At 41.0% G+C, this 8,440-nt stretch overlaps 1 long non-coding RNA gene across 1 annotated transcript; it reads right to left on the reverse strand.

The window, feature by feature from the left end:
* Window positions 1-312: 312 nt before the first annotated feature.
* LOC122212918 lies at window positions 313-7,956 on the reverse strand. The gene is made up of 4 exons (XR_006199364.1): window positions 7,888-7,956; window positions 7,339-7,700; window positions 5,107-5,307; window positions 313-389 (listed from the first exon to the last, which is right to left on the reverse strand). It is a non-coding gene; the product is annotated as an uncharacterized LOC122212918 (long non-coding RNA).
* Between the last annotated feature and the right edge of the window lie 484 nt (window positions 7,957-8,440).

Here is an 8,440-nt window from a genome sequence, read left to right on the forward strand (position 1 = left end):
TATTTTATGCAGATCAAAATGAGGGGGGGACATTCTTGCTCTCTGGAGGTATGAAGGGAAAGGTGAGAAGTCACCAGGCAGGGGAGGTGGGGGATTATGGTCCTAGGGGGTCTAACAGGAAGACTTCACAGAACAGCAGGAATCTCTGGGTGCCGTGAGTTTTCCGCCTGTGGTACAGGCCTCCTTCACCTCTTTGACCTCTGTGCCAGCAGGTTCTGGGCTTGGTGCTCTCGTCTCTCAGGATCCAAGGACAGCTGTCTGTAAGAGTGGAACCTCTGTGATGATCAAGTGCCATTCGGTGGGCATTCAAGCCACAACTGTGTTTTGGTATCGTCAGTTCCCGGAACAGGGTCTCACGCTGATGGCAACTTCTAATGTGGACTCCAAAGCTGCATATGAACAAGGTTTCTCTGAGACCGAGTTTTCCATTAGCCATCCAAATACAACATTTTCATCTCTGACGGTGATGAGTGTGAAACCTGCAGACAGCAGCCTCTACTTCTGCAGTGCTAGTAACACAGCGCTGGGCAGAGACCAGAGACTCAGACAAGAACCCTGTCAACAGCCACCCTCTTCCCCACCTCACCGAACTCCTGGAGCCTTGTGGAAGGAATTGCGGAGAGAAAAAAACCACAGCTTTTCTGACTGAGACATCTGTGAGCTTGTGTGTGTGTGTGTGTGTGTGTGAGAAAGAGAGAGAGAGAGAGAATATCTGAGTATGGAGTTGTTTCATAACTAGCAAGATGGAAACAGAGCTGGGCCTATAAAGTGGCCAAGCTACATAGAAATGTCCCTGGGCTAAAAGCTGTAAAACCTAGGTATTTTTCCTGACTGTCCAACACACACACACACACACACACACACACACACACACACTCCACAGAGGCACAACACTGCCCAGCAATGGAGACATCACTGGGAGAACTTCACAGGCTTCTAGGAAGTCAGGGTTCCTTAAGTCTCCCATATCCTTGGATGCGCCCATTCTGAGTGTCCATTTCCTATCTTATACATGAAAGACTTTCCAGGTTATGAGTCTACTGGCTCTGTAATTCAACGTCCCACAAACATAATTTCCAGAAGTAGTTTACAGGAGTCTCAACCCAGTGGCTACAGCACATGCCCTACCTCAGGCGTGGCAGTGAGCAGTTGATAGGCTCCTACCTATCACAACCTCCTACCACTGTGGTCGCTCCTCCATTCTGGAATATGGAAAGCAGTCTGACTACTTCTGACTGACCAAGTCCATTTAAAACTTTCTCTAAATATCCGAGTGTCATCTGTAATCTACTCTCTGGTGCCATTTAAAAAAATCAACTAAGGGGGTACCTGGGTAGCTCAGTCGGTTAAGCATCCAACTTCAGCTTGGGTCATGATCTCACATTTTGTGAGTTCGATCCCTGCATCAGACTCTGTGCTGACTCTCAGAGCCTGGAGCCTGCTTCAGATTCTGTGTCTCCCTCTCTCTCTGTCCCTCCCCTGCTCATGCTCTGTCTCTCTCAAAAGTAAATAAACATTAAAAAATTTTTTTAATCAGTTAAGATTCTTTTATTTTTTCTAAGAAAAATGGACTATGGCTAATTTACTCCAGGTGACTCTTGATCAGTTACTCCCTTGAGAATTTGAAGCCCCTGATTTTATAGATTTGATGATTATCCCCCTTTTAAGAAAAGGTATAAGAAAAAAACATTAAATATTGTTCCTAATATCAAGATCCATGAGTCCTTTTAGCCGGACACATTGTTTTCTCCTTATAAGAATATAGGGCAAAAAGAAAATGTTTTACAAGATCCTTTGAAAGACCCCAGTCTAAATTATTTTTGAGGAACATATTTGTAGTCATTCTGAAAGCATAGAGTCATAAAATAAACCACTTCAAATAACTAACGAAATTAAGATTAGATGCTATGGTTGTCATTTTTCCTTGCTCCAAAAATGTTCATAAAAACAATCAAAATAACATCCACCTTCGAAGCTGTTACTTGATTGTAAGTAAAACCTCTGGATTCACTATCCCCAAAGGGGTGTGGGTAGAGAGGGCTCAGACTTTTGAAATTAATCCTCTTACAAGCAGAGGGCTGAAACCAGGATGGACAACAAGTGAGTGTCTTGGGTAGAAATTGAAAAGCCAGTAGAAAATCTCTTAGACAGTTTTAAGATTCTTGTAAAAAACTTCAAATTCACTGTTTGCCTCTTATAAGCAGAGGGCTGAAAACAGGATAGACAACAAGTGAGTGTCTTGGGTAGAAATTGAAAAGCCAGTAGAAAATCTCTTAGACAGTTTTAAGATTCTTGTAAAAAACTTCCAATTCACTGTTTGAAAGGAAAGCAAGCGTTTTATTCTGATATAGTCCCACTTGTCTATTTTTTGCTTTTGTTGTCAGTGCCTTTAGGGTGATAAAAAAATCATCGCCGAGACCATAGTCAACAAGTTTTCCTGTGTTTTCTTCTAGAAGTTTTACAGTTCCAGATCTTATGTTTAAGACTTTGATCAATTTTAAATTGATTTTTTTGTGCATTGTACAAGATAGGGGTCCATTTTCATTCATTTGCATGTGGATATCCACTTTTGCCAACACCATTTGTTGAAGAGACTGTCCTTTCCCACTATGGCACCCTTGTCGAAGGTCAAGGTAGGTTTATTTCTGGGCTTTCTATTCTGTTTCACTGGTCTATATGTCTGTCTTTATGTCAGTATCATACCCTTTTAATTATTATAGCTTTGGTGCTCACTTCGGCAGCACATATACTAATTATTATAGCTTTGTATGGAATTGGAGAAAATATTTGCAAACCACATACCTGATAAAATGTTAGTATCTAAAAATGTATAAGAGGGGCGCCTGGGTGGCTCAGTCGGTTGAGCATCCGACTTCAGCCAGGTCACGATCTCGCGGTCCGTGAGTTCGAGCCCCGCGTCAGGCTCTGGGCTGATGGCTCAGAGCCTGGAGCCTGCTTCCGATTCTGTGTCTCCCTCTCTCTCTGCCCCTCCCCCATTCATGCTCTGTCTCTCTCTGTCTCAAAAATAAAAACATTAAAATAAAAAAAAAAAATTAAAAATGTATAAGAAACTCCTACAACTGAATAGCAAATTGAAAAATAATAAATAATAATAATTTTAAAATTGCCGAAGGACTTGAATAAGCATTCCTCAAGACATGTAAATGGACAGCAGTTAGATCAAAAGGTGCTCACAAAAGACCATTCATCATCAGGGGAATGCAAGTCAAAACCAAAATGAGATATCACTTCCCATGGCTATTATCAAAGGAACGAAGATAAGTACTGGTGAGGATGTGGAGAAACTGGAACCCTCCTACACTATATGATGGGGCTGCTATGGAAAACAATATGGAGGTTCCACCAAAAATTTAAAGAAAATTTTTTAATTAGAAAAGAAACTTAAACACTACCACCCAACAAATTCCTCTTCTGAGTATTTAGCTAAAAGAACTGAAATCAGGATCTTGAAGAGGTATCTGCACCCCCATTATTCACAACAGCCAAAATATGGAAGCAACGCAAATGACCATCAATAGGCAAATGGATAAAGAAATGTGGTGTATACATATCATAGAATATTATTGAACCTTAAAAAAGAAGGCAATCTTGCCATTTGCAACAACATGGATGTTGTTGGAGAGCAAAGCCAGGTGAAATGAGCCAGTCACAGAGAGATGAGTAAAGCATGACTCCACTTATATGAAGTATCCAAAGTAGTTAAACTCCCAGGAGCAGAAAGTAGAATGGTGATTGCCAAGGTCTATGGGAAGAAGGAAATGGGGATTTGTTGGACTGATATAAAATTCAGTTATGCAAGATGGAGACTTGCTCGAGATCTGCTATTCACACAGTTGTACAACGTAGTGCCTATCCTTACCAATGTTGTGTTGTGCACTTCAAACTTTGTTAAGAAGGTAAGTCCCATGTTAACTGTTCTTGCCACCAAAACACACACACACACACACACACACACACACACACACACACACAAAACAAAGGGATAAAGGGAAACTTTTGGAGCTAACACATACGTCTGTTACTTTCATTGTGGTGCTGGATTCGTGGGTGTATGCCTATCTCCAAACTCATTAAACTCTATACATTTTATATGTGCAGCTCTCTGTGCATCAATGATGTCTCAATAAAGCTGTTCAAAAATAAAAGGAAAGTAAATCCGAGACAGGAGGAAAGGGCCCCTTTTCTAACCCACTAACTTAACTTATTAAAGGGAATTGGTTGCTTGCCCGGATGCCCTGATGAGCTCAGAGGATGAGAAAAGAGACAACTGACTGCAGTTTAATGAGAACAGAAACCCTAGCCCCGTGTTCCTAAGCAACAGGAGCTCATACATCTTCTTTCTGAAAGAGGCATTAAAAAGCCTCAGCAACCACTACCTCCTGTCTAGGTTAAAGTTTCAAAGTCATGGGAAAAAAATATGTGTTGCGATCCGGTGTCTCTGCCCTTGTATCAGTCAGGCACGGGCAGGGTATTGTGTGGACCCAGGTGTCTCTGCCTATGACACAGGGAGACCTAACAGAGCCACAGAGCAGATTCTAGAGGACGTCGTGTTTAAGACGACATCCTAAAGATGAGCCGGAGTTAATTAAGTGGAACTGGGGATAATGAACCGACAGGCATGCCTGGAAGAGTCGGTGCAACATTTTTCAGCTAGGAAAGCAATTGGTGTAATTAATGAAAGGTGCAGTTAGTAGGGAGGCATGAGCAAAGAGGGAGGAAGAGGGTGAGTACAAGATGAGACGGGAGAGAGCTAAAACTTTGGGACATTTAGCAAAACTGGAAGAATGAAAGCATACGATCCTTGATGATGGAATGTACAAAGAGAAGAGAATCTAGGACAGAAACTGAAGGAGCACTCGCACTTAAATGGCGGCTAGAAAAGGTTGAGAAGGCAAATTATACCAATAAAGCATCAAACAATATTAGATTAATAACTGAGTAAATGTGTAGCAATTACTAGTAACAATTCTGTGCGGTATGGAGGCAGGCTACCACACCAAGGGTTGCTTGGGTCCTAGTCCCCCTCTAATACTGGAGGTGCTTGGCTGCTCCTTCACAACGTGGAACCGGCAACCCCCCACTCACCTCCTGGCAGGTGAAGGCAGGGAGGGATCAGAGGTCGGCTGACGAATTTGCCCCTTTGACCACTAGGGGGTGATGTGGGTCTTCTTGTAAAATAACCTCCAATGCCTAAGGAGCAAGCATAGATCTTCCTCCATCTAAGAAGCTGTCGGATACTTTTGGTACCTCAGGTGAGGTACTTTCGGTGCTGGTTGGAAGAATATCCTGGTGATTTGCAGGATATTAGAAGCAGAAAATTAAAAAATCTGAAGTAAGTGGAGGTACGTACCATGAAAATAAATAAGTAAACCCAAAAGGAATAGTGTTCCAGTTTCCGCAGTATCATCATCAATGCAGCACTAATTAAAATCACAAGATTGCCCTACCAATACTCTGGTTTCTCTTCAGATCATATAACTCTCTTGCTTTTTACAAAAGATTGCCCCACCGATCACCCAATTATTTTATAACTTAATATAATGGGAAAGGCATAAATAAATAGACAAATTGAAAATAATAGGAAGACTTGGGGCACCTGGGTGGCTCAGTCAGTTAAGCGTTGGACTTCAGCTGAGGTTATGATCTCATGGCTTGTGGGTTCAAGCCCCATGTCAGGCTCTGTGCCAACAGTTCAGAGCCTGGAGCCTGCTTTGGATTCTGTGTCTCTGTCTCTCTCTGCCCCTCCCCCACTCGTGCTCTCTCTCTCAAAAATAAACATTTAAAAAAAGAAAATAATATGAAGATTAAATGCCTATAAGGCACTTAATATATGACAGCCATCATTGTGGGAATATAAGGGAATGATGGAATAGACAGTAAGTTATTCTAGAATAAGTGGTTATCCATGGAAGGGAAGATGAATTGAAACCCTTCTTTACAACATAAGCAAAAATAAGTTCTAGATGAATTAAACACTTAAATTAAAAATTCTAAATGCTCATTGTTTTGGTACATAAAATGGGAGTGTATCTTTATGAACTTAGGTTATGGGAGCAATTTTAATAAAAAATTTAAAAATGTATGCCCCCCCAAAAAAAAGAATGATAGACTCTACCAAATTAAGAAATTCAACCAAAAAAAATCATAAAGAGAATGAAAACACAAGCCACAGATTGAGATATTAATGACATATATAACTGACAAAGGTTTGGTTCCCAGAATATACAAAGAACTGTTACAAATAAATAATAGCTAGTCAACCACAAAGAAATATGAGCAAAGAGCCATTTACAGAAAACACTCATGGTCTAGAAATATGAAAAATATACTCAACTTCCTTAGCAATCAGAAAGATGCCAAATGGAAGTGTAGCGGGATCCATTTTAACCTGACAACATTAAAAGGATATTAACTACTCTTTAAGTCTTGGATGTGGAGAATTTGAAAACACTCACGAACTGTTGATGGGACCATTTATGTGGCTTGACTAATGTGGAAAGCATCTTGCCACATTATGTAAGTGACATGGACACTTTAAGGCTCATTCTTCAATTCCCAGGTGTAGAGGAAATCCTGCACCGAGATATGAAGGAAAATGTACAAAAATGGAGCACTGTTTGTAGTAGCATTAAAACATAGAACAAACGCTTATTCAAGAATGGATAATGAATTTTAGCAAATGAGTGGAATAGAGTAGAATGCTACATATTAGTAAAAACGAATTATCTAAAATCATATGCATCAACATAGATTAATATCACAGACTTAATGTTGAAGGAAAAAAGAACATGTCACAGAGAAAATATGAACAAAATGATCCCCCTGAGATAAATTTCAAAGACATACAACATTAAATAATCTGTAACGTATAGATGTTTACTTAAGTACTACAAATATGACGAAAGGCCAGAGAATAAAAATATAAACTAAAGGGCAATGGAGACCTGGACATGGTGAGAAAAACAATGACAACTAGAAGAATATAAATTCTTAATCGTAACCCATTTCCTAAGCTGATTGCCTCAGGCGAGAGTAGTCATTCTATTGTTTCCCTAGATGCATCACGCGTTTGTCATAAATATTGTTTTGTATAGTTCAACAATTTTTCATATAAAGTAACTGCTCAGCGATTGTGTAAGTGTGGCAAAACTATGATTGATATACACGACGCTATGTGATTCATTGCCTGAGATGAAAGGGAGAAGGCAAATTGACAAGTTAAAAAGCAAAGAAGTGAATAATGTGTAAGTGACTTTATAAAAAGTAGCAAAAGAACAGAGTCTGGGAAAAAGAAAATGAAAGCAGGTTGAAACTCACCCTAGTGGTTTTCAGCAGCTCTCCCTGCCCTCCCACGTCCTATGAAATATTTTGGACTCGTACACACAGTGGCTGTGAAGGCAACGGCAAGCGATCGCGTCACAAGGAGGTTCTGATGGGGACGGGGAAGCCTTAAAGCAAAGGCCGTGTGCCATTGCTTATCCCCTGAGCCCACCATGTGCTTCAGACTTCTCTGCTGTGTGGCCCTTTTTTTCTGGGGAGCAGGTAAGCTTCTTGGATTCCGTTTCTGGACTTTCTCCCGTGGCTGTAATATCAGTCTGCCTCCTGGGCTTTTTCTCCAGTTTCTGTCTCTTTCCTCCACAGGCTCCATGGACACCCAGGTCACCCAGAGTCCTAGATACCTGGTCAGAGGGAAGAAACAGACAGCAAAGATGAATTGTATCCCTATAAAAGGACACAGTTATGTTTATTGGTATCGACGAAAGCTGGAAGAGTTCAAGTTTTTGGTTTACTTACAGAATGAAAATATTCTTGATAAGATAGAGAAGTTTGAAGATCAGTTTTTGGCTCAATGCCCCAAAAACTCACCCTGCAGCCTGGAAATCAAGTCCACTGAGCCAGGGGATTCAGCCCTGTATTTCTGTGCGAGCAGCGAATCCACAGTGCTGAATGTCAGCTTTTCTTAGAACACAAACACATCATGGACCCAGCCCAGGAAATATGTGGTATATTAGGCAGGTAGGAACTAACAGAAACCCAGTGTGGAGGAGCATAAACCAGAAGGAAAAAACGGTAGACAGCAACTCTAGGTGAGCAGAAAGGGATGTTTAAAACAGCTGATGGGGACAGAAACCCAAGGAGAGAGAAGGAAAGTGTAAAAAAAGGGCTCAGGTTCCCCACTTTGCAGGATATCTGGCAAAGAAAAGAAGGAAAGACCCAAGATACCTTTTTTCCCCATGAATCTGGTGGAGTTTTAACAATCTCTATGAAAATATGTAATTCTGTGCTTTTACCTGGCAAAGGATAATGGGTAGGTCACCCGTCTTTCATGTGAACCCTGACCATTTGGGCCAACACATTTCTTTGAACCAGACCCAGAAACTTATTAGGGTTCATAACTCCTCACAGCTGTCCCTTCCCT

Source organism: Panthera leo, chromosome A2 (genome assembly GCF_018350215.1).
Source record: "Panthera leo isolate Ple1 chromosome A2, P.leo_Ple1_pat1.1, whole genome shotgun sequence".
NCBI lineage: Eukaryota > Metazoa > Chordata > Mammalia > Carnivora > Felidae > Panthera > Panthera leo.